Source organism: Mizuhopecten yessoensis, unplaced genomic scaffold (assembly GCF_002113885.1).
Source record: "Mizuhopecten yessoensis strain PY_sf001 unplaced genomic scaffold, ASM211388v2 scaffold716339, whole genome shotgun sequence".
NCBI lineage: Eukaryota > Metazoa > Mollusca > Bivalvia > Pectinida > Pectinidae > Mizuhopecten > Mizuhopecten yessoensis.
This window is the reverse complement of record NW_018480067.1, coordinates 466,590-493,735: the sequence shown is the minus strand read 5'-3', so window position 1 is coordinate 493,735 and position 27,146 is coordinate 466,590. Positions and strand designations below refer to the sequence as shown.

The following is a 27,146-nucleotide window of genomic DNA, read 5'->3' as shown; positions in this document are numbered from 1 at the left end:
AAGCAAGCATATATCTTTCATAAAATTAATTATTATGTTTATTTGCATGAAAATACTAATGATGCCTTCCCAGACATTATCAGATACATATGCCGCCTCTTCATACACTGCCCTAGCATTCAAATAGATTTTAATTCTAGACATTTGAATTACTAGATTTTTTTTAAATGAATCATGATACTAACATTATTTTCAGATAATATTTAGACAAAACTTTGAATAATACTGCATTTTCATAATGAAATTAGTTGTGTGTCTTGTTGCTATGACCCAACTTTTCTGCAGATGCATTTAAAGATAGTGTCACAATTTCCAAAGATAGTTAACTACCTGTGTGTTGGTCATTTTTGTATTTTTAAACGATTAATAAATCATTCCTAGATTAAATGTTACCTGGAGAAAATCCTTCAATTTAAAAAGTATATTCTATAAAAATGATTCTTTCTCTGACATATGGTTAGCTCTCTGAGTTTGAGTATTTGTATTTGTTCTTGTATCTTGAAGTCCAACATTAACTCATCCACCCCTGAAGACACATTTGAACTCTTCCATTAAAAGGTTGGAATAATTCATTATAAAATTTCAGGGGTGAATGAGTTAACTGTAAGAAGTATTCTTTATAAAAATGATTTTTTCTCTGACATATGGTCAGCACAGAGCTAGCTGGGAGTATTTCGGGGCAGGTGTCTAGAATTCCATTAAAAAAACTATCAGCAGGGATTAAAATTTGAATCGTCTGTGAAAACGAGAACTCTTTTTATGTATGTAGGAAGCCATTCTACAAAGAATAATCTTATTTTTATCCTAAGAATAACTGTTGAATAATTGTGAAGAAATGAAAAGAGCTGGTTAATTAATTGTGAAGAAATGAAAAGACCTGGTTAATTATTGAAATAGATTGATCTATAGTATGCGGATGGTAAAAAAAAAGCAGGCCTGAGGAAATATTCAATAATTTCTAACGTCATACGTGTACTCTTTGATGCAAGTCTTTAATAGCAGCCAAATATATGCACTTCAGTAGAACGCATGGCCATCACACGACTTATCATTCAATAAATAATTCAGATTATAGATATTGACAAGAGGGGGAGGTGTAGACCCACCGCGATGTTTGTTGCTCAGGGTTGTTGTACTTCCAGGTTCTTAGTTCTGCCTGTGCACTGCAGAATATTCGGAGACTTTGAGAGGGAATCACACAAATTGTATGCCGCTGCAATCTTCAGCACACTCAACATTATACTTAAGCTCTTGTAATTAATTGTCTTGATTAAAGAACATGCAAATTTTAGACCCGAAAATTAAACAACAGGGCCCACTTGTATAAAACATTTAAAAGTTAAGGAAAATCTCAAACAGTGTACTGTCTATGGAAAATCTTAGACTTGAGGAAATCTCAAGATGTTTTATACAAGTGGGCCCTGATTACTTGTATTTGTGATAATTAAACAGGATTATTTTTAGGACAGTTTTATAAACAAATTATCAGCAACGTATGAGTTGGTACCATACAGTATTACAGTAAAGATAAGCTGTTGATAGTGAATTACTTGATAGATTTGACTACAGCTCTGTCTGTTCTTTGATGATCATGTTGATCCTATATAATTCCATGAAGAAAGATTTCATTTATGATTTTGGATAACTCAATTGTCGTCCCAGTTTCACCAAGACATTCCTTAACCTAAATAAATACCTTGATATAAGTTTTTCCATAGGAAAGCATTACTGGAAATACAGTACGGAAAAATCTTAATTTAAAGAAAGATTTCTGAATTTTCCAGAAATACTTTCTAATAGGAAAACTTGAGAAACTACTTTACGTACATTTGTGAAATTGGGGTCTGTTATCATTTCTTAAAATTTTATTGTGACTTTAACTTGTGATGATGCAGATGGATGTTTTAAAATGTTTGATAGCAATTACGATATTATTCTTACACGTTTTTCTCATTAAATACAGAATTGGTCTGAGTGTCTTTGTGAAAGGTGTTCAGTATCTGAAACAGATATTGTCACGAAGCAAACCTTATTACATCATTGGAACATGTAAACCAGCATGACTGCTATTAATTAATTCTTCTATTCGAAGACAATTTCCATTTATTGCATTGTCAATCGCAATTCAATCAAATTCAAGTGTGAAAAATTGAAATTGATTTACCAAAAGACATCAATACTATACTATTGAATATAATCCAATAAATTGGAAAGACAGGTATGTGTATGACAAAGGAAGAGTCTGCTGTCAATTAATACTACTCTTATAACAAAAACAAAGGTGAATTACAAGGTTAAAGGTCTATGACATTGATATCAAAGTCAAGGTCATTGTCATGGAAACTAAGTTGAAGGCCATTGTTATATTTACTAAAGCTAGTGAAAGGTCAGAGGCATATAATTAGATTTATCAACTTAATGTCAATTTTTAAACGGACAAATTGAAGGTCAACAACTGAGATGTCAATTAGGTCAAATATATGATATTGTTTAGCATTTACAACTTTTATTTTAGTTTTGTTCCTAGAATGAATTTGTGTTCTTTAGTTCCAGTCAATTGTCCTGCCTAACTCTAAATGCCAGTTGATTTGTGGGGTTTATATTTTGAATATTTACCAAACTACTGATGCAGTGAAATAAAATAACTGAAAATGAGCTTTAGATACAGTATATATATATGAATGCTGTCTGTTTCTGCCCGTTGGTGATGTTACTGTCGTTTGTACCTGTGGTTGTTTAAGATGTATTTTCTACCTGTTGGGCGTTCTTGCCTTCTTTTTTCTGGTTGTAGGTGCTCATGTCTTGTTTATTTTTGAGTCACACAGATGTTTGTTAATGGACCCTCTATAGATATATATTACCCACAGAAAATGATTTGATATTTACGACAGTCCAACATGCTACTTGAATCGGTTGTATATACCTATGTGATAAAGTTCATGAATCATATCCTATACTTCGAGATTACTGTAGAGTGCCTGTATTACTGTATTTAAATTGTTCACCCCTGCGGTCACATTTGAACTCTTCCAATTCAAAGGTTGGAATTTTTGACAATTTGGTTTAAAGATATAACTGGACTTTATCCAGTTTCACCACTCTTCAAAATCATTTCCTTATCTCCATAGGTGTAATTTCACAGCAGGTATAAAGCGTATGGCTATGTAAATCACACTAAAAATGTCCCATGTACGTATAATGTTCTGACTGGTTCTATGATCATATACCTTCATGCTTGTAAAACTTTAGTTAAACCATGAAGTAAATTCCGAAGTATTAAGTAAGTTAGAGCTAGGATTTCTTAATTTCTCTTTGAACTACATAATTATGATACATGAAAGTTTGTTACAATACGTACTGCTGTAAACCTATGTTTGTTATAGTACTTTATACTGCTGTAAACTTATGTTTGTTACAGTACTTTATACTGCTGTCAACTTATGTGTGTTACAGTACTTTATACTGCTGTAAACTTATGTCTGTTACAGTACTTTATACTGCTGTAAACTTATGTTTGTTACAGTACTTTATACTGCTGTAAACTTATGTTTGTTACAGTACTTTAAACTGCTGTAAACTTATGTTTGTTACATTACTTTATACTGCTGTAAACTTGTTTGTTACAGTACTTTAAACTGCTGTAAAATTGTTTGTTACAGTACTTTATACTACTGTAAACTTATGTTTGTTACAGTACTTCATAATGCTGTAATGCTGTAAACTTATGTTTGTTATAGTACTTAATACTGCTGTGAACTTATGTTTGTTACAGTACTTTATACTGCTGTAAACTTATGTTTGTTACAGTACTTCATAATGCTGTAAACTTATGTTTGTTACAGTACTTTATACTGATGTAAACTTATGTTTGTTACAGTACTTAATACTGCTGTAAACTTATGTTTGTTACAGTACTTTATACTGCTGTAAACTTATGTAAAGCTTGATTATGTTCATATCTATACAATTTAATTGAATATAATGACAACATATATAGCAGACATTTACTGTACATACAAATACAGTTTATTCTTCAAACCTTTGTTAGTTGGTGCCAATTCGAACATGGAAATGCTTTTAGAAAGTAAACATGTATATCTGCCTACTTCAAATATTTACATGTAGCCTGTTGATAAATATGGAGAAAATTGTCAACTTCCTGAGCTATAAATAAACAGAAGTTCTCTCATTGATTTAGGTTTTTTTTCAGCATTTTTTCTATATCTCACCAGACATAAAATGGCTGTGAGTTTAGTCAGATGGTGCTACATCTGGGGTCTTCTTCTGATCAGTTTTGCCTTAATAATAAATCTACATTGTCTTCATTAAAAACCCCAGTTATGATTGTTATAAACAAATAGTTTTGTGTATTCCTTTTTACTAAAACACTTACTAGTTAAGAAAAAGAATTGAATTTTTTATCATCAAAAGTATGTTATTTGAAGAGTGATGTGATTTAAAAAATAAGTCTGAATATTCCATGGATATGAAATTATGGTGTATATTAAAAATACTTTTACAAATTAGTCAGACAATATATTTTTCTGAACAAAATATGTAGAATATATCAGATCTCTTGCTGTAGGTATAGTGCATTACGTCCTTGGAGAGAAAGCATGTGATAATTTGTCTGGAAACAATTGAATTCATGACAATCCATTAAACCTGAAACACTATCCATTACTGATAGCTGTTGATAACAGACACGTTTCAGTCTAGCTTTAGTCAATGTGTGTGTAATTTATGGTAGAGAGGGGAGGGGGACAAGCTCCCCCTATTTGTACTTGGGTGTCTGCACGACTCCTCTTTGATGTCATCTGACCTTGGGGTCATGATTCAAGCTTTCGCTAAGTTGTGGTATGAAAGAATCTGACTGTTATAAATAAAATGTCTAAATTGTCATGAAATTTTGTGAGTCAAACTTGACCCCTAAGTGACTGGTGCTCAGCACTGACCTTAGCTATCAGTAAGCTATTTTCTGTGTCCCAGTTCCGTCATTACTTAAGATGGAAGAAAAAGTACTTCTTATCATTATAAATTAGATTTTTTGCCATTTTAATACACGTCTTTTCAAGTTAAGAAGAAAAATAAAAAGTGAATGTCTGTCAACATTTTCTTGCATGTCAACATTTTCTTCCTGTCATCATTTTCTTGCATGCAGGTGCATCTTTGATATGTTCCTAATGTGTTGCTTGGAACATCGCGTGGTGAAATTTGAAAATGTCAACAACAACAAAAATATTCATAAGAATGCAATAATTTTGGGATGGCCCTGGCTATTTGTTTATAAATTATTAAGTGATTAAAATCATTTAATCTCCTTAAAAGAATGTCGCCTACCAGTACTATCAGAGGAAATTTGTTACAGGATTGCAACTCTGGTCAGGACGTCTGCCCATCATTCTGTCTAACATTTTTCCATTCCCTTGCAAGATAATCTCATGTAATTGTCACCCTGGTAAAATGCTAGCCGCTTCTTACAAACTCGGCTAGGGAGATTTTCTCTTTAACTCATTCGGCAGAGCGTAAGACTAGTAAGCCAGAGGTCCCGGGTTAGACTCCTTGCGGAGGCATTGAAAAAATAATGACCTCTGTTACATATTATTTCACCTGTGATCAACAAACTTGGTACTGTGGCTGACGTTCTGTGATTTGGCAGAATGTTGCATACTTAAAGTAGGTCATTATGTCTCCCCTTCGATTGAAGGGAGACATAGTATTAGTACTGGTTCTTCTTCTTCTTCTAGTTCTTTGAATCGCAACTTGTTCGGGCCATAACTTTAAACCGTTGAAGATATCTTGATGATAGGTATGCAAGAATCACTCACAGAAGGTGTGCAGTGCACTGGAATTAGGTCTCTGTGACCTTCACCTCAAGGTCAAAGTCAAATAAGTGCAACATTTTCAGTAAGTTCTTGTCCGGCCCGTATATTTTAAACTGTTAAAGATATCTTGATCCAACTTGATGTAAACCTGCATCACTTACAGAAGGCGTGCAGTGCAATGAAATCAGGTTTTGTGCCCCCACTACATACAGCGTTGTGGCCCTTTGTTTATTTTAAATACCGAAGTTTGTCCACTGCATAACTTCTAAACCATTAAACTAAACCGTCCGTCCGTCTGTCTGTACGTCCATACGTCAACAATTTCTTTCAACGACTTCTTCTTCTTAACCACTGTTTGAAATTAAACTAAATTTGACCGAAGCATCCCTAGGTGGTGGGGATTTAAAATTGTACAAATAATGGGGCTGACCCCCCAGGGGGCTGAGGGGCGGGGGCAAAAGGGGTCAATTTGCTCATATTGCTTTAAGCGACTTCTTCTCTGGAACTAAGAAGTGGATATCAACCATATTTGACTGGAAGCATCCCTAGGTGGTGGTGATTAAAAATTGTACAAATGGTGGGGCTGACTCCCCAGGGGGCTGAGGGGCGGGGCCCAAAGGGGGCAATTTGGCTATATTGCTGCAAACGACTTCTTCTGTAGAACTGTGCACTGGATATCAATCATATTTGATCAAAAGCATTCCTGGGAGGCAGGGATTTAAAATTGTACAAATGGTGTGGCTGACCCCCCAGGGGGCTGAGGGGCAGGGCCAAAAAGGGTATTTGGCTATACTGCTTTAAGTGACTTCTTCTCTGGAACTAAGTGATGGATATCAACCTTATTTGACTGGAAGCATCTCTAGGTGGTGGAGATTCAAAATTGTACAAACGGTTGGGCTGACCCCCCAGGGGGCTGAGGGGCGGGGCCAAAAGGGGGCAATTTGGTTATATTGCTATAAATGACTTCTTCTGCAGAACTATGCCATGGATATTGATCATATTTGGTCGGAAGTATTCATGGGAGGCAGGGATTCAAAATTGTACAAATGGTGGGGCTGACCCCCCGGGCTAAGGGGTGGGGCCAATAAAATGTATTACTTGGAAATGGTTGAGATCCCCACCATATAACCATATATACAATTGCTGAGTATAAAGAGAAGAATGCACATTTGCTTCCAGGATGTCCCTAGGGTCTGGCCCCACCCTTGGAGACATAGTCCCTGGGCCATAACTTTAAAACGGTTGAGATCCCCACCCCAAAACTATATATACAAATGCTGGGCATAAAGAGACGAATGCAATCATGATATCAGAATAGACCCTGGGGTCTGACCGAACCCCTAGGGACCTAGTTTCTTAGTCACAGCTTGGAAACAGTTGAGAGCCCCACCCTATAACCGTATATATACAATTGCTGAGTATAAAGAGATGATTGCACATATGCTTCCAGGTTGGCCTTGGGGACTGCCCCACCCTTGGAGACTTAACCCCTGGGTCATAACTTTGAAATGGTTAATATCCCCACCCCAAAACTATATATACAATTGTTGGGCATAAAGAGACGAATGCAGTCATGATATTAGAATTGATCCCAGGGTCTGCCCCACCCTTGCAGACTTGGCCCCTGGGTCATAACTTTGAAACGGTTGAGATCCCCACCCCAAAACTATATATACAAATGCTTGGCAAAAAGAGACAAATGCAGTCACGATATTAGAATCGATCCTGGGGTCTGGCCACAACTCTAGGGACCTAGTTTCTGAGTCAAAGCTTGGAAACAGTTGAGATCCCCATCTCATAACCATACATAAAATTGCTGGGCATGAAAAATCTAATATAGCTTTGCTACAAGGATTGGCCTTGGGGTCTGGCATATTCCCTTGATCTCATTTGGAGAATAGTTTGCCATGATTGCTTAGATATCCAGGTGAGCGATACAGGCCCTCTGGGCCTCTTGTATACAGAGTTATGGCCCTTTGTTTATTTTTAATACCAAAGTTTGTCCACAGTATAACTTCCATGTTATTTCACCTACGTTGACCATATTTGCTATAGTTTTAATGTATCTTGGGAAGTAGGAGTGTCATATTCTAAATTCGGGTCTCATGTCCTACTGTATAAGGAGACATGGCCCTTTGTTAATTTTTTATACCGAAGTTTGTCTCTTGGCTAATAAGGGGAGACATGTTTTTGTTCACAGAAACAAAATTCTAGTTGTGAACTATATTTGACCTGTGACATCTAATAAAAAGATTGTGCTAAATATTTCTCCTTTACAATTATATACCTGGAAATTTTTGCAACAATTAAACTTTCGCCTTTTTCGTCCTCTGGAATGAAGGGTAATTTATCATGACAGTGAAAATAAGTTCACAACTTACTATGCATAGTAATAATATGTGAGGGCAAATTTAACATACACAAAAAACAGATTCTACCAGTAAAGGGTGAAAAATTGACTCAGTTTTTCTGCTTACAGTATTTCATCTCGGTTTATCAAATTTGTAGTAATAACATGAGAAGGGTGAAAATAGCACTTTGTGAAATAGATTCTACCAGTAAAGGGCAGATTGGTCAAGTGGTTTACACTCAGACTTCCACGCAGGTGGCCGGGGATCAATCCCTGAAGACGTTGTACGCATGAATATTCAGAGAAAGTGTTTTTCTCCTGCCCACACAACTCCAACAACTCAGGTGGAGTATAAATTGGTCTGGGGTGGGTGTTGTGGTATCTGTGCTGTAGTATTCAATTGAGCTAGGTGGCACGATAAATGATGCCGTTGGAAGCACGGTCCCACTACAAACAACACATTACATCTCCATTATACACGCAGGCATACACACAAAGGGAGACATTAGCCAGGTGGCATAGGACAAGTAGTTAGGGCCTGATAAGGCAGCACCTGCAAATTCTCAAACATTGTATTGATTAATGTAAAATGCTTATTGTTTTAATTGTTTTGATTGTATATCTATGTACTGTAAAGCGCTTTGGAGTGGCTTATTCTAGCTTTATCAAAAATGTTGTATATTATTATTATCATTAAGGGAGCAAAATTGATTGGGTGAAAGTACTCCAGCCTACAGTATTTCATCTTGTTTATCAAGTTTGTTATATGCTAACATTTTTGACCACCATCATATTCAAATCACCCTGCGTCCGTGGTCCATCCGTCGTCCGCCGTCCGCCGTCCGCCGTCCGTCCTTAAACAATTCTTGTTATCAGTATTTCTCAAAAAGAACCAGAGGGATCTTTCTCAAATTTTATATGCAGGTTCCCCTTGGTCCATAGCTGTGCAGGGCAACTTTTGAGACTGATCGGATAAACAACATGGCCGACAGGCAGCCATCTTTGATTTTGATATAGAAAGTTTGTTATCGCTATTTCTCAAGAAGTACTACAGGGATCTTTCTCAAATTTTATATGTAGGTTCCCCTTGGTCCGAAGCTGTGCAGGGCAACTTTTGAGACTGATCGGATAAAAAACATGGCCGACAGGCAGCCATCTTGGATTTTTATAGTGAAAGTTTGTTATCGCTATTTCTCCAGAGGTATCAGAGGGATCTTTCTCAAATTTTAAATGTAGGTTCCCCTTGGTCCTTAGCTGTGCAGGGCATTTTTAGCCCACCATCATCTGATGGTGGGCTATTCAAATCACCCTGCGTCCGTGGTCCGTGGTCCGTCTGTTGTCCGTCGTCCATCCGTAAACAATTCTTTGTTATTGGTTTAGAGACTGATCGGATAAACAACATGGCCGACAGGCAGCCATCTTAGATTTTGATAGTAAAAGTTTGTTATCGCTATTTGTAGGGATGTACGGAAGGGATCTTTCTCAAATTTTATATGTAGGTTCCCCTTGATCTCTCGTTGTACATGTTATATTTTGAGACTGATCATAAAAACAAAATGGATTAAAAGAAGAACTAAACAGATCTTTCTCATATTGCAATGATCGATTCTATTTTTTTCACTTAATTTAAGTACTGCACTAGTAAATATGTGAAATGACAAACTCACTTTGAAGGTTGGCTTTCATACACATCAGTATTAAGTTTAGATCAAAAGTTACCTCAAGGTGCGTTTACCGTTTAACATGACTCGATCAAACAGATTAGAGGAAAGAAGAGAAAAGATCGAACTGACAAAGATTTAATGAAGATCGTACAAACGTGGGCGCCAAGATCCCTCTGGGATCTCTTGTTTGGATGGTTGAGGGCATCATGCACAATAAAAATAGGTCACTATGACCTTTATTTGAAATTTGGATATTTATCATTGAAAACGTCATAAATGATAATTACCGTATTATAGTGTCTGAGAGTGCCAAATCTTGTACAGGGACACATCATGGAATTTCAAAGAGTTATATATGCTAAAAACAAGTCACTGACCATTCTTTGATCTTTGACCTTTATATATGAACAAATTGTTTGCCTGGAACATATCTTTTATACAATGTCTAGAAACACCTTGTTTATCTAGATACATTCCAGGACGGTCAAAGTGATAACTATCAGGGTTGCCAACTCCCACGGCGTGAGACAAAAACTCACGCAAAAACGTCCTTACTCACGCTGAAACAATCCTCACGCCACGTGAGGTATAAATCTCACGCATTCGAAAATATTCTCCCTCTATCCCACGCGAAGCCATAAATCGGCAATTTTTAGCTTGGGTCGTACAAAGGGGAATAACTCATATTGCAACGTTGTGCTTTGGAAGTGAGCTGACGAGAGGTGTCGCTTTACATCCGGTGGAAACGAATGTAATATATCGTAAGGTGAGTTGTTTTCACAATCGTCTGGTGGATAATTATACCGAACTACTCGGTAGTGAAGCGGACATAAAACCTGTCAATCAAGTTGTTTTCACTCGTAAACTTAATATTGAACGTACCTATCGCACAGAAAAAGAAAGTTTTACTAATAATATCGTCGTGTATTAGGAGATTGTTTTTGGGTCCTGCCTTCACAAATATTAAGAGAAAACGATTCTTGAATCACGAACAGACAGCCGCTGATGGCTGATGAAAAGTTCGAAGTTATTTTTTGCAGTAAAGTGGCGTATATGATTTAACACACCAGAGACTTGTAGTAATAAACAATTTTAATCTGATGCGATGAAAAAATAACGTGATCGGATTGCAAACGTGGTATAAATGCTAAGGGTCTTACTGTTATTTGTTGCTTAGAATAGTAGCCAGAAGTAATTGTAAAATATTTTTCCACTGTCAAATTATCATATTTTCATGTTATGAACTTTTTCATGTTACTATGGTAAAGTTCTTACTTTTGATATGAACTGTTTTTTAAACAGGTCATGGAAATACAGAAAAAAGACTGCTACCTGTTCTAGGCAAGGGTGGAATCGTTACAAGAAAGGCCTTTGATTATATGATGTGTTGCATTTCTGATGTCAGTTTTTTTTGTGTAATAAATAAAAATCTTTTATATATCTGCAAAAAATGTTTTGTTTTATTTTCCTACAAAGATCTTGAAGAGAAAATATCAACAATGCAGATGTTATAGTAGTCAGAGAAAGCCAGGATTTGTTTGATACATTTGTAAATGTTATCTTAATTAACACCCAAAACGACGTTACGCCGCGACGCCGTCAAAAGTCTCACACATTGAAAAACCCAGTGGAGGGAGATCTCCCACACTGGACTCCTAAGAGGTTGGCAACCCTGTAACTATTGGAACAGCAGATCACTGTAACCTGTGTATTCACTTTTGGCCTATTAATGAGAGTTTGTAAATTCGTCTTTGCGTATTGCAGAGTTATCTTCTCTTGGGAGCAGGTATTGATTGTTACGTCATTGGTTTGTGTGAGAAAATCACGTCATTTTCTCAAAAATTGATGACGTTACTCTCACAAACAAGTGACGTAACAATCAATACCTGTTCCCAAGAGAAGATAACTCTGCAATACGGAAAGACGGAATAGCATAACCAACATCAGTTCTGTAACTCCTAGCAACACCTTGAAGCTTAAGGGTCCATGTACCATTGCCATTAGAAAGTACAAATTTATTGAAAACAAAATTTTCGGCATGACTTGATTTGATAAATCAGTTCTGAAAATAAAAACGTACCTTGCAGAAATTTTGTGAAAAATAAATACAAATGAAGCATACAAAAGAACAAAAGTGTAAAAATGCGTCGGGGCTAGACTAGGATTCCAATCCTGGACATCTGATCATAACTGTTGCTTTAATAAATTACTTGAGCTACCTGGTCAAAGGTAAAACCCTACCCAGTCGCACTACAGCTATATACAAATGAAATGGAAGGGAGATAACTGTATGTAAGAAAGAATTATAATGGAACTCTCTAGTGTTTTATCTACAGTGGGACAAGGATCCTTAAGGATCCCCGTACCACTGCCGAAAACGGTAACTAAGTGTTGGAGACTTTTTTTGCGGCATGATTATAACTTTGAAAAATAATTTCTGGAAAGAAAACTATACCTTACAGGACTTCTATGAGAAATCATAAAGATAAAATAATGAAATATAATCAACAACAGTGTTCTGAGTGTAACATTCAGCGGGGCTAGACCAGGATTCGAACCCTGGACTTCAGATTGTTATACTATGGCTCCAACCGATTGAGCTACCACCTTATCAGCGGAAGTTACATCCAAACAGAAGTTTAAGGGGAGGTAACTGTATAAAGGACAACCCACAGTGCAGTGGGACAGGGATCGTTAAGTACATTAATTGTACATGGGCTTTTCTTGTTCCATGTTTTGTTTGTTCAAGTCCATTAAGTATGTATGATAAATAGGCATTGTTATTATTTGCAAAAACTTGGAGGTAATTTGGTGAATGTAAATAGTGTAATGAAAACAAAATTAACAATTTGTTGGAAAATGTATTAGAGCATGCAGTTTTTACACTGATAAGCTACATAGAATACGCAGAACACCAGTGTTTTGATAGGAAATATTACCAGCTGTCGCTACTTAAAGTGGACAGCGCAAAGTAAAAGCATTTTGTCACTTATAATAAATTTGAAAGTGACAAATGTAGACTTTATGATGACAAATAAATTTATGATGTGTGTTTTAGACCTTTAACAGTGTAAAAAACTCCATGTAGAGATAACGCTGTATGCTATCAGCTATATTTGACTGATATTTATTTGTTAGACTTGGTGTCGAAAACTTTTAAGAAGCTTAGCAACTCCACTGGGCAAATATGTGTTTGTAATCCCACTTAATGTCCCTGATGCAATTTGGCATTAGGAGAGCATGCCTGCACTACCGAATCAGAGGCTTATAGCTTTTTATTGAATTAAACTGCATGCAAGTTCAAATACAGGGTTTTCAATTTTTTGTCCATTGAGGCTCAGCCATCTCTTAACATTCTTTAAATCAATTGTTCAGTTGCTATCATACCGAGCTGTAAAAACGTTGGTATAGTGAGAAGTTTATACACCGTACAAGATTTATGGGTATTCGTACGATTTTTAACAATTCACAACACTTTGATTAATGATTCGTAAAAAACATTATTGGGTTGATTACTCAATTAGTATTGGGTGTTAAGTGTGTCTATCTTCATCATAGCCTCCTATTTATCAAGGTCAAATTTGAAAAAAACCAGTTGTTATCTTAATGGAGGATGCAGACGTATTGCAAAGCAAAGTGTTTCTAGGTGTTGCTGCTATTTTTGTGCATTAAAATATTTCAATATATTTCATAAAAAATGTTGTGATGATTTCGCTGTGATGTATATATATACAATTATGTTGACTTTGTATGTTGCAAAGTTTAGGAATTTCTTTAAAGTCAGAATCTAATTTTTAATTGCATTTGTTCTTCTATCTGTGTTAAGGTCTGACATCTGTACTTGTTGGTTTTTACATGCCTACTTCATTTGATTGCTATCTTGCACTTACTGGATGTTTGATTAATTGAATGTTTGCTATCTTGCACTAATTAGATGTTTGCTATCTCTTTTTTAAGTTTGGTATTTTGCTATCTCCCTCTAGTTTAATGTTTGCTATCTCCCTTTAGTTGGATGTTTTGCTATCTCCCTCTGGTTTGTTTTTTTGCTATCTCCGTCTGGTTTGATGTTTTTCTATCTCCCTCTAGTACAATGTTTTTTTAACTCCCTTAAGTTGGATGTTTTGCTATCTCCCTCTAATTGGATGTTTTGCTATCTCCGTCTAGTTAGATTTTTGCTATCTCCCTCTATTTTGATGTTTTGCTATCTCCCTTTAGTTGGACGTTTTGTTATCTCCCTTTAGTTTGATGTTTTCCTATCTCCCTTTAGTTTGATGTTTTGCTATCTCCTTATAGTTTAATATTTGCTATCTCCCTCTGATTTGATGTTTGTTATCTCCTCTAGTTGGATGTTTTTCTATCTCCCTCTAGTTGGATGTTTTGCTATTTCCTTCTAGTTAGATGTTTTGCTATCTCCCTCTAGTTGGATGTTTTGCTATCTCCCTCTAGGTGGATGTTTGCTATCTCCCTCTGTTTAGTGTTTTGCTATCTCCCTCTAGTTGGATGTTTTGCTATCTCCGTCTAGTTGGATGTTTTTATATCTCCCTTTATTTTAATGGTTGCTATCTCCCTCTAATTAAATGTTTGCTATCTCCCTGTAGTTGGATGGTTGCTATCTTCCTCTGGTTTGATGTTTTTCTAACTCCATCTTGTTGGACGTTTTGCTTTCTCCCTCTAGTTTGATGTTTTTATATCTCCCTCTATTTTAATGTTTGCTATTTTCTTCTAGTTGGATGTTTTGCTATCTATCTCTAGTTGGATGTTTGCTATCTCCTTCTAGTTTGATATTTTGCTATCTCCCTTTAGTTGGATGTTTTTCTATCTCCCTCTAGTTGAATGTTTTGCTATCTCCTTCTAGTTTGATGTTTTTCTATCTCCCTTTTGTTGGATGTTTGCTATCTCCTTCTAGTTTGATGTTTTGCTATCTCCCTCTAGTTGGATGTTTTTATATCTCCTTCTAGTTGAATGTTTTGCTATCTCCTTCTAGTTTGATGTTTTTCTATCTCCCTTTTGTTGGATGTTTGCTCTCTCCCTCTAGTTTGATGTTTTGCTATCTCCCTGTAGTTAGGTGTTTGCTATCTCTCTCTAGTTGGATGTTTTGATATCTCCCTCTAGTTGGATGTTTTGCTGTCTCCCTCTAGTTAGTCCCGAGGTAGTGGGGATTCAAAATTGTACAAATGGTGGGGCTGATCCCCCAGGGAGCTGAGGGGCGGGGCCAAAAGGGGGCAGTTTGGCTATATTACTTTAAGTGACTTCTCTGGAACTAAGAAGTGGATATCAACCATATTTGACTGGAAGCATCCCTTGGTAGTAGAAATTCAAAATTGTACAAATGGTGGGACTGACCCCCCAGGGGGCTGAGGGGCGGGGCAATTTGGCTCTATTACTACAAATGATTTCTACTGTAGAACTATGCACTGGATATCAATCATATTTGATCAAAAGCATTCATGGGAGGCAGGGATTCAAAATTGTACAAATGGTGTGGCTGATCCCTCAGGGGGCTGAGGGGCAGGGAAAAAGAGTTATTTGGCTATACTGGTTTAAGCGACTTCTTCTCTGGAACTAAATGATGGAAATCAACCATAATTGACTGGAAGCATTCCTAGGTGGTTGAGATTCAAAATTGTAAAAAATGGTGGGGCTGACCCCCCAGGGGCTTTGAGGTGGGGACAAAAGGGGCAATTCGGCTATATTGCTACAAACAACTTCTTCTGTAGAACTGTGCTCTGGATATCAATCAAATTTGATCAAAAGCATTCATGGGAGGCAGGGATTCAAAATTGTACAAATGGTGTGGCTGATCCCTCAGGGGGCTGAGGGACAGGGACAAAAAGGGTTATTGAGCTTTAAACGACTTCTTCTCTGGAACTAAGTGATGGATGTCAACCATACTTGACTGGAAGCATCCCTAGGTGGTGGTGATTCAAAATTGTACAATTGGTGGGGCTGATCCCCCAGGGGGCTAAGGGCGGGGCCAAAAGGGGGCAATTTGGCTATATTGCTATAAACGATTTCTTTTGTAGAACTATGCCATGGATATCGATTATATTTGGTTGGAAGCATTCATTGGAGGCAGGGATTCAAAATTGTACAAATGGTGGGGCTAACCCCCCGAGCTAAGGGGTGTGGCCAAAAAAGTTTATTACTTGGAAATGGTTGAGATCCTTACCATTATAACCATATATACAATTGCTGAGTATAAAGAGAATAATGCACATTTGCTTCAAGGATGGCCCTAGGGTCTGATCCTACCCTTGGAGACATAGTCCCTGGGTCCTAACTTTGAAATGGCTGAGATCCCCACCCCAAAACTATATATACAAATACTGGTCAGAAAGAGACAAATGCAGTCATGTTATTAGAATTGATCATGGGGTTTGGCCACAACCCTAGGGACCTGGTTTCTGAGTCACAGCTTGGAAACAGTTGAGATCCCCACCCCATAACCATACATAAAATTGCTGGGCATAAAAATTCTAATACAGATATGCTACAAGAATGGGCCTTGGGGTCTGGCATATTCCCTTTGATCTCATTTGGAGAATATTTTGCCATGATTGCTTAGATATCCAGGTGAGCGATACAGGCCATCTGGGCCTCTTGTTGGATGTTTGCTATCTCCCTCTAGTTGGATGTTTTGCTATCTCCCTCTAGTTAGATGTTTTGCTATCTCCATCTAGTTAGATGTTTTGCTATATCCCTCTAGTTGGATGTTTTGCTATCTCCCTCTAGTTAGATGTTTTGCTATATCCCCTAGTTAGATGTTTTGATATCTCCCTCTATTTAAGGTCTCCGGTACCACTGCAAAAACTCACTAAGTATTAGAAACTGTTTGGAAATTGTTTCTAAGCAGAATATAAAGGGAAATTGCTGTAATAGAAAAATAAATAAATAAATCGACATGAATCGTTAACCCATTCACCTCTGAAGACACATTTGAACATTACTAAACAAAGACTGGTTAAGTCAAATTTAAATATTTAAATATTTAGGGGTAAACGAGTAAATTGGATATACCTGCTGTAGGTTGATCCGCAACATTTTTGATATTGACTTAAACTGGGGTTGTTGGATTGGGAAGCTGGGGTTGTTGGATTGGGAAGCTGGGGTTGGTGGATTTGGAAGCTGGGGTTGGTGGATTGGGAAGCTGGGGTTGTTGGATTGGGAAGCTGGGGTTGTTGGATTGGGAAGCTGGGGTTGTTGGATTGGGAAGCTGGGGTTGTTGGATTGGGAAGCTGGGGTTGTTGGATTGGGAAGCTGGGGTTGTTGGATTGGGAAGCTGGGGTTGTTGGATTGGGAAGCTGGGGTTGTTGGATTGGGAAGCTGGGGTTGTTGGATTGGGAAGCTGGGGTTGTTGGATTGGGAAGCTGGGGTTGTTGGATTGGGAAGCTGGGGTTGTTGGATTGGGAAGCTGGGGTTGTTGGATTGGGAAGCTGGGGTTGTTGGATTGGGAAGCTGGGGTTGTTGGATTGGGAAGCTGGGGTTGTTGGATTGGGAAGCTGGGGTTGTTGGATTGGGAAGCTGGGGTTGTTGGATTGGGAAGCTGGGGTTGTTGGATTGGGAAGCTGGGGTTGTTGGATTGGGAAGCTGGGGTTGTTGGATTGGGAAGCTGGGGTTGTTGGATTGGGAAGCTGGGGTTGTTGGATTGGGAAGCTGGGGTTGTTGGATTGGGAAGCTGGGGTTGTTGGATTGGGAAGCTGGGGTTGTTGGATTGGGAAGCTGGGGTTGTTGGATTGGGAAGCTGGGGTTGTTGGATTGGGAAGCTGGGGTTGTTGGATTGGGAAGCTGGGGTTGTTGGATTGGGAAGCTGGGGTTGTTGGATTGGGAAGCTGGGGTTGTTGGATTGGGAAGCTGGGGTTGTTGGATTGGGAAGCTGGGGTTGTTGGATTGGGAAGCTGGGGTTGTTGGATTGGGAAGCTGGGGTTGTTGGATTGGGAAGCTGGGGTTGTTGGATTGGGAAGCTGGGGTTGTTGGATTGGGAAGCTGGGGTTGTTGGATTGGGAAGCTGGGGTTGTTGGATTGGGAAGCTGGGGTTGTTGGATTGGGAAGCTGGGGTTGTTGGATTGGGAAGCTGGGGTTGTTGGATTGGGAAGCTGGGGTTGTTGGATTGGGAAGCTGGGGTTGTTGGATTGGGAAGCTGGGGTTGTTGGATTGGGAAGCTGGGGTTGTTGGATTGGGAAGCTGGGGTTGTTGGATTGGGAAGCTGGGGTTGTTGGATTGGGAAGCTGGGGTTGTTGGATTGGGAAGCTGGGGTTGTTGGATTGGGAAGCTGGGGTTGTTGGATTGGGAAGCTGGGGTTGTTGGATTGGGAAGCTGGGGTTGTTGGATTGGGAAGCTGGGGTTGTTGGATTGGGAAGCTGGGGTTGTTGGATTGGGAAGCTGGGGTTGTTGGATTGGGAAGCTGGGGTTGTTGGATTGGGAAGCTGGGGTTGTTGGATTGGGAAGCTGGGGTTGTTGGATTGGGAAGCTGGGGTTGTTGGATTGGGAAGCTGGGGTTGTTGGATTGGGAAGCTGGGGTTGTTGGATTGGGAAGCTGGGGTTGTTGGATTGGGAAGCTGGGGTTGTTGGATTGGGAAGCTGGGGTTGTTGGATTGGGAAGCTGGGGTTGTTGGATTGGGAAGCTGGGGTTGTTGGATTGGGAAGCTGGGGTTGTTGGATTGGGAAGCTGGGGTTGTTGGATTGGGAAGCTGGGGTTGTTGGATTGGGAAGCTGGGGTTGTTGGATTGGGAAGCTGGGGTTGTTGGATTGGGAAGCTGGGGTTGTTGGATTGGGAAGCTGGGGTTGTTGGATTGGGAAGCTGGGGTTGTTGGATTGGGAAGCTGGGGTTGTTGGATTGGGAAGCTGGGGTTGTTGGATTGGGAAGCTGGGGTTGTTGGATTGGGAAGCTGGGGTTGTTGGATTGGGAAGCTGGGGTTGTTGGATTGGGAAGCTGGGGTTGTTGGATTGGGAAGCTGGGGTTGTTGGATTGGGAAGCTGGGGTTGTTGGATTGGGAAGCTGGGGTTGTTGGATTGGGAAGCTGGGGTTGTTGGATTGGGAAGCTGGGGTTGTTGGATTGGGAAGCTGGGGTTGTTGGATTGGGAAGCTGGGGTTGTTGGATTGGGAAGCTGGGGTTGTTGGATTGGGAAGCTGGGGTTGTTGGATTGGGAAGCTGGGGTTGTTGGATTGGGAAGCTGGGGTTGTTGGATTGGGAAGCTGGGGTTGTTGGATTGGGAAGCTGGGGTTGTTGGATTGGGAAGCTGGGGTTGTTGGATTGGGAAGCTGGGGTTGTTGGATTGGGAAGCTGGGGTTGTTGGATTGGGAAGCTGGGGTTGTTGGATTGGGAAGCTGGGGTTGTTGGATTGGGAAGCTGGGGTTGTTGGATTGGGAAGCTGGGGTTGTTGGATTGGGAAGCTGGGGTTGTTGGATTGGGAAGCTGGGGTTGTTGGATTGGGAAGCTGGGGTTGTTGGATTGGGAAGCTGGGGTTGTTGGATTGGGAAGCTGGGGTTGTTGGATTGGGAAGCTGGGGTTGTTGGATTGGGAAGCTGGGGTTGTTGGATTGGGAAGCTGGGGTTGTTGGATTGGGAAGCTGGGGTTGTTGGATTGGGAAGCTGGGGTTGTTGGATTGGGAAGCTGGGGTTGTTGGATTGGGAAGCTGGGGTTGTTGGATTGGGAAGCTGGGGTTGTTGGATTGGGAAGCTGGGGTTGTTGGATTGGGAAGCTGGGGTTGTTGGATTGGGAAGCTGGGGTTGTTGGATTGGGAAGCTGGGGTTGTTGGATTGGGAAGCTGGGGTTGTTGGATTGGGAAGCTGGGGTTGTTGGATTGGGAAGCTGGGGTTGGTGGATTGGGAAGCTGGGGTTGTTGGTTTGATCCCCAGTGGTAGTATGGTTCTCGTTTTCCGTTACACAGTTTCGTTATTGCATTCATATGCCACTTGCCTCATCATGGGAACTGCTTCACTGAACAACAGAAAGTCATGCCAGTAGATTCTTCATGCTTTAGCAATCTCCATTAGGATTTTCAAAGTCAATATATCAAAGCACCAGGATAATAACAAAATGCAATGCATTTTGAGTACTGTATTAATCTAAAAAAACAACAGTTTTCATAATTTTGTTGGTCCGAGTTGAATCTGACCCAGCTGAAGTACACCATGGGAATGTAGGATTTGTAATGTACTTTGATACTCTTGTTGAATAGTTAATTACCGACTAAAAAGCATTAAGTATTGATTGATAGCTGACAGAAACTTGATTATACTTCAGACTGTACCGTAATCAGCCTGCAGAACTTGCTGTTTTAAGTTAAAAGGTTTGCATGCATGGTGTATGTAAATATCTCTAATGGTCCTCCGTAGATTCAGTGAAACAGCCTGGCTATGTAAAATTGAAATTTGATAACTCTTGATACTTAACATTTACAAAAGATCAAATGATACAACAACGTGAATTCAACTTAGGGATAAAATTAGAATTTATCAATGGACACATCAATGTATGTGGAACGGAGTAGGCACTGCAATCCCGTCAACTTCTGGCCATCAATATTGTCGAAGTCTTAGAAGGCCTTTCTGTAAGCAACGTTAAGAATCCTTTGAAAGTTTGTAATCACTTGATTGATAGTATATTGTGTATATGCTTAAACCTAGAAATTATAGATGATGATGTACACTCGCTTGTCCTTGAATTACCCGACCAATCTTGATTTAAGCCTTGTCCTCTTTATCAAGATACGAGACCTGTTTTCCTACAAGGTCTGAAACATTTTCCCCAATTATCCCCTATTTTAGAAAGAAATACTATTCCCCTTCATAGCAGATCTGTTTTTAGCTCACCTGGCCTGAAGGGCCGTGTGAGCTTATGCCGTACTGTGGCGTTCGTCGTCCGTAGTCCAGCGTCCGGCGTCCGGCGTCCAGTCGTCAACTTTTTCTTTTGAACGAAGTTTCCTCATTGAAATGATCTTGACCTACTTTCAAGGTCACAGGGGTCAAAAATGTTAAAAATTTCAAACAACAATATCCTAAGAACCATTTGAACTAGAGTCATGATACTTGGGTATGTTATGGAGACCAGCAGTGCGAATATTATCCTCAATTACAGTAATGAGGTCAAAGGTCAACTTTAAATGCTAGTGGGGGGTTCAAATGTCATCTTTGGTTAAAATTTTTAACAATCTTCTTCTCAAGTTCCATAAGGCCCAGGGTCATGATATTTGGCCAGTAGGTACCTGGGATGGAGTGCTATAACGTTTCCTCATTAAAATGACCTTGACCGACTTTCAAGGTCACAGCGGTCAAATATGTGAAAAATTTCAAACAACAATATCCTAAGAACCATTTGAACTAGAGTCATGATACTCGGGTATGTGATGTAGACCAGCAGTGCGAATATTTTTCTCAGTTACAGTTATGAGGTCAAAGGTCAGTCGGGGGTTCAAATGTCAACTTTGGTTAAAATCTTCAACAATCTTCTTATCAAGTTCCATTAGGCACAGGGTCATGATATTTGGCCAATAGATACCTAGGATGTAGTGCTATAAAGTTCCCTCATTAAAATGACCTTGACCTTCTTACAAGGTCACAGCGGTCAAATATGTGAAAGATTTCAAACAACAATATCCTAAGAACCATTTTGACTAGAGTCATGATACTTGGGTATGTTATGTAGACCAGCAGTGCAAATTTTGGGTATGTTATGTAGACCAGCAGTGGGAATATTTTTCTCAGTTACAGTTATGAGGTCAAAGGTCAACTTTAAATGCTAGTCGGGGGTCAAATGTCAACTTTGGTTAAAAACTCTAACAATCTTCTTCTCAAGTTCCATTAAGCCCAGGGTCATGATATTTGGCCAGTAGATACCTAGGATGTAGTGCTATAAATTTCCCTCATTAAAATGACCTTGACCTACTTTCAAGGTCACTGCGGTCAAATTTGTTAAAAATTTCAAACAATATCCGAAGAACCATTTGAACTAGTGTCATGATACTTGGGTATGTTATATAGACCATCAGTGCAAATCTTTTTCTCAATTACAGTAATGATGTCAAAGGTCAACATGAGTCAAAGGCTTTAACAATCTTCTTATCAAATTCCATAAGGCTCAGGGTCATGATATTTGGCCAGTAGGTACCTGGGATGAAGTGCTATAATTTTCCTCATTAAAATTACCTTGACCTACTTTCAAGGTCACTGGTGTCAATTATGTTAAAAACTTCAAACAGCAATGAGTAATGAGGTCAAAGGTCAACTTTAAGTGCAAGTCGGGAGTCAAAGGTCAATATGAGTTAAAAGCTTCAACTTTAAAATTTCAAGTTTCAAACGACAATATCTTCAGAACCGTTTAAGAGATGTTAAAATGTCTTATGTTCTAGTTACCAAATTTGGTCTTAAGTTACCTATATGTCAGTTGCATGTAACAAAAGAAACAGGTGAGCGATACAGGCCCTCTGGGCCTCTTGTTATTAAATACATTTAATCTGTGCCTATCTCAATGCTTCTAATGATGTCTTGTATCAGATAAGGTCAGTAAAAGGTCTAGGTAAATAAATGGTCAAGATCACACTTTCAAGAAAATGTTTATTTTTGTCTGAAGCAGTGTCCTTTCTCCTTGTCATGCAGTATAATGATCACTTATCACAATGTTTCTACTGATGCCTTGGATCAGGTAAGGTCAGTAAAAGGTCGAGGTCAATAAATGGTCAAGGTCAGTAAAAGGTCAAGGTCACACTTTCAAGAAAATGTTTGTAAAAAGGTCAAGGTCACACTTTCAAGCAAATGTTTGTCTTTGTTTAGACAGTGTCCATTCTACTCAGTATACAGAGCACACCACCATATTTGTCCTGCAATAAACCCAGGGGCCAATTAACACATAACCTCTGACTGAAAGATGGGCTTATTACAGGACAATCGAAAAGCCTTGGTTGGCATTTCTACCGAACTGCAATATATATTGGTGTGCTTATTAGCGATCATGGGCTTATTTCCGGATAGATATGGTTTATATGACACTAATTGTTTCTGGAGAGAGGATGTCTGGAATTGTGTATGATGGACAAAGTCAGTGGCACCAGGGCGGACCAGTCATTAGTTACCTGTTCAGCAGTAGCACCAGGGCCCAGTCATTTTAGTTACCTGTTCAGCAGTAGCACCAGGGCCCAGTCATTAGGGACCTGGTCAGCAGTAGCACCAGGGCCCAGTCATTAGTTACCTGTTCAGCAGTAGCACCAGGGCCCAGTCATTATAGTTATCTGTTCAGCAGTAGCACCAGGGCCCAGTCATTAGTTAACTGTTCAGGTGTAGCACCAGGGCTCAGTCATTAGTTACATGTTCACCAGTAGCACCAGGGCCCAGTCATTAGTTAGCTGTTCAGGTGTAGCACCAGGGCTCAGTCATTAGTTAACTGTTCAACAGTAGCACCAGGGCCCAGTCATTATAGTTACATGTTCAGCAGTAGCACCAGGGCCCAGTCATTAGTTAACTGTTCAGGTGTAGCACCAGGGCTCAGTCATTAGTTACCTGTTCAGCAGTAGCACCAGGGCCCACTCATTATAGTTACCTGTTCAGCAGTAGCACCAGGGCCGAGTCATTATAGTTACCTGTTCAGCAGTAGCCCCAGGGCCCAGTCATTATAGTTACCTGTTCAGCTGTAGCACCAGGGCCCAGTCATTAGTTACCTGTTCAGCAGTAGCAGCAGGACCCAGTCATTATAGTTACCTGTTCAGCAGTAGCACCAGGGCCCAGTCATTAGGAACCTGTTCAGCAGTAGCACCAGGGCCCAGTCATTAGTTACCTGTTCAGGTGTAGCACCAGAGCCCAGTCATTAGTTAACTAATCAGGTGTAGCACCAGGGCGCAGTCATTAGTTAACTGTTCAACAGTAGCACCAGGGCCCAGTCATTATAGTTACATGTTCACCAGTAGCACCAGGGCTCAGTCATTAGTTAACTGTTCAGGTGTAGCACCAGGGCCCAGTCATTATAGTTACCTGTTCAACAGTAGCACCAGGTCCCAGTCATTAGTTAACTGTTCAACAGTAGCACCAGGGCCCAGTCATTATAGTTACATGTTCACCAGTAGCACCAGGGCTCAGTCATTAGTTAACTGTTCAGCAGTAGCACCAGGGCCCAGTCATTAGTAACCTGTTCAGCAGTAGCACCAGGGCCCAGTCATTAGTTAACTGTTCAGCAGAAGCACCAGGGCCCAGTCATTAGTAATCTGTTCAGCAGTAGCACCAAAGCCCAGTCATTAGTAACCTGTTCAGCAGTAGCACCAGGGCCCAGTCATTAGTTACATGTTCACCAGTAGCACCTGAGCCCAGTCATTCTACATGTACAGTTATACATCCAAAACAAACATTAGGGTAAACTGTATGTGTGAAAGATTGCAGCAGATTTTTCTACCTGTCTGCATTGGAACAGGGGTCCTTAATATAAATAATACGGTACAAAATCAATGTTAATGTTATAATGTATCATACGATACAGAATTCACCACACACCCACACACAACACCTAATGTTTTTTCTATTATCAAATAATATATTGCACTTGGAAACCTGAATATCAGTTTTAAGAATTTAATTAATTTTTCTCAATAGAGTTTGACACATTTATTATGATCGGCTCTTGGTCTGGGTGTAATACTTGTAAAGGTAAATGTTTCGTTGGAATAATCGGCAGTATGGCGGGTATGTCAAAAATGGTGGAGTTTTTTTCCCACCAGACAACTTGTAGTAATTACTATGTATGGTGATGTAGTGCACCAAATGACTGTGTAAGACCCCGGAGTCAGTCAGGTACGATTTACATATGTATGTGATCTGTAAAATCAGTGACAGAAACGGGATTGAATAAACAGCATAACGTACGGAAAACTGTACTTTATTTTCCCAAAATGTTTTTAGAATAAAATCTTGTTATTTCACTTTCATTGCAAAAACAAAATTAACGTCTGATCTTAATAACGAAGTAAAATTATTACATATTTGATCTGAATTACCACTTGTAAATTGATGTGACCTCAGACCCCAGATATAAAGTTTTATCATAATTTAATTCATTATATAATTTAACTTCTTTTGACCTCAGGACTTTGGTGTTAAAGTTAAACCCCGGCTTCAGTATAACAAACATATTTAGGTCGGCCACAAACTGAGTTTGAGCTTCAGTTTTGGCTGTGCACTTGTACGAAATTTAAGGAAAAAGCTTGAAGCAAACTAAGGGTTTGTTGCTATCCGAGTACCTAATGTTTCTGTGCAAGTTATATAGTTGTTGTTATTCATACCGTTCATTAATGTGAGTGACTTGGCACAGACATGAACTGGAAAGAAAAAAAATATTTCAAGGATTTTCTTGTTAAAAGAATTGATTGAATATATATTTCAGGCATTTCTAAGAGCAAGTTTTGGTTATTACAACACCCACTATTTAATATAATATGAAATAATAATGAAACAATAAGTAATTTCAACTTATATTGATCAGTCTTGTTGGCTCGTATGTTAGCCTGTGGGTGTGTGGGTGTTAATGTGGGAGGAAACCGGAGTATCCAGAGAAAACCTACATGGTGGGGCAGGTGACCCTATACCTTTTCACGTCAGAATGGGGAATCCAACCCCGGCTGCTTTTTGTGAGAGGCAAGTGCGTTATCCACTGCACCATCCAATCAACACAGATATGAGCTTGCAAAATAGATCTAATACAAGATTCAACAAACATCGATTTATGAAAGTCTGGTGATTGGTCACTGAGGAGTTTATGACCATTTAGATAGGGAAATAATTGTTTACGTAGCATACAAATTACTAGTACCTTTAGCTGAGATTTGCATACAAAGGTCTTAACAAGGCTTATTGCATGCAGGAAGTATCAAACTGTACAATGTCTTAAAAAATAAAATATTGTAAATAGATATCTTTAATGTTTCATCAGCAGATCAGTGAACATGTGACGAGAACTGACCCCCAGGTCAGCTTTCATTTTATTTCATAACCAATCGGATCATCTCTTATGTATGACTGAGGATCAACTTAGAAGCCATGGATATAAAATTACAGCCAATCGGGATGTTCCGTTTGACCTTCTGATTAGTTCTGTGAATTCAGCTTTGTATCCTTATCAACAGTATGTGCACTAAGAGAACCTTCAAGAACAAAAAGTTTACTTACTACTGGGGACAGAGGGATAGAGCCTAAATAGAGGAAATGAAGGTTAATATTCAATATCATTCTTGTATTTCCATAAAAGACTTCAACCACATGAAAAGGAAAAGGATTTTCTTACTTTTACTTCCCCTTATGCCCCTCCCCATGGAGCAGAGGGGCTTAGCCCAAAAGGGTTAAAATAAGGGAAACTTTGAAAATCCTTCTCCTTCCATTTGCATAAAAGTCTTAAACCATATGGAAAGGAGAAGGATTTTCTTACTTTTACTTCCCCTAATGCCCCCTCCCCATGGAGCAGAGGGGCTTACCCAAAAGAGGTAAAATAAGGGAAGCTTTGAAAATCCTTCTCCTTCCAAAGCATCACTTGGTCCTTAAGCTTGAGACCTCGAGATCTGTTGTTGTTTGAAGGAAAAGTGTAGCTTCTCCATGTGAGAGCTTAGGGACATTATCGAACAGAGGGGAATTCGGTGTTAATTACTTTAAGCCTATTCCTCCTGACCAGTTAGTTGTATTTCAACCAGATTTGCAATGTAGCATCCGTGGTACTGAGAAATCAAATTTGATATAAAGTAACGGTGAATTCCATCTTGGTATGTACAGGCACAGCTAAAACAATTGTGGAATAATTGTAATAGTATAATTCGCCCTGATTTTGTAAATAACCAGATGGCCCTCCGGGCCTCTTTAAGCTAGTATGTGCTCCTCAATTATTTTCAAGAAAACTTAATTCTTCCTGTATAAGTAATGTCTTTAAAAAATAATAAATTCTTTGATAAAAGATGAAAACAGAGTTAAGGCTAGTCTTCTGCATATCAGTCCCAATCCTGTGTTTATGAAACTGCCCAGGGGAAAAAAAGGTACATTTGAGGTACACTTTTTGGGGTACCTAAGGCATGCCTTAGGTACATTTTTGGTAAGGAAGAAAAAGAGGACAGAATAGGAGGGGTTAAAACCTGTTCAATATAGGTACATTTTAGGCACATTTAAGGCATGCCTAAAATGTGCCTTTTTTATACCTCTGACTGAGGTATACCTTAAATGTGCCTAAATCGTACCTCAGTCAGAGGTATACCTAAAATGTGCCTAAATCATACCTCTGACTGAGGTGTGTATACCTAAAATGTGCATAAATTATATCTCGGGCAGAGGTATACCTAAAATGTGCCTAAATC

At 39.2% G+C, this 27,146-nt stretch overlaps 1 protein-coding gene and 1 long non-coding RNA gene across 3 annotated transcripts in view; both read left to right on the top strand.

Moving 5' to 3' along the window:
• The window catches only part of LOC110443309, a 365,314-nt gene that overhangs the window by 15,011 nt on the left and 323,157 nt on the right, over positions 1 to 27,146 (top strand). The window lies entirely within an intron of this gene.
• Positions 10,551 to 11,284, top strand: LOC110443311. Its single transcript, XR_002462091.1, has 2 exons — positions 10,551 to 10,605; positions 11,142 to 11,284. It is a non-coding gene; the product is annotated as an uncharacterized LOC110443311 (long non-coding RNA).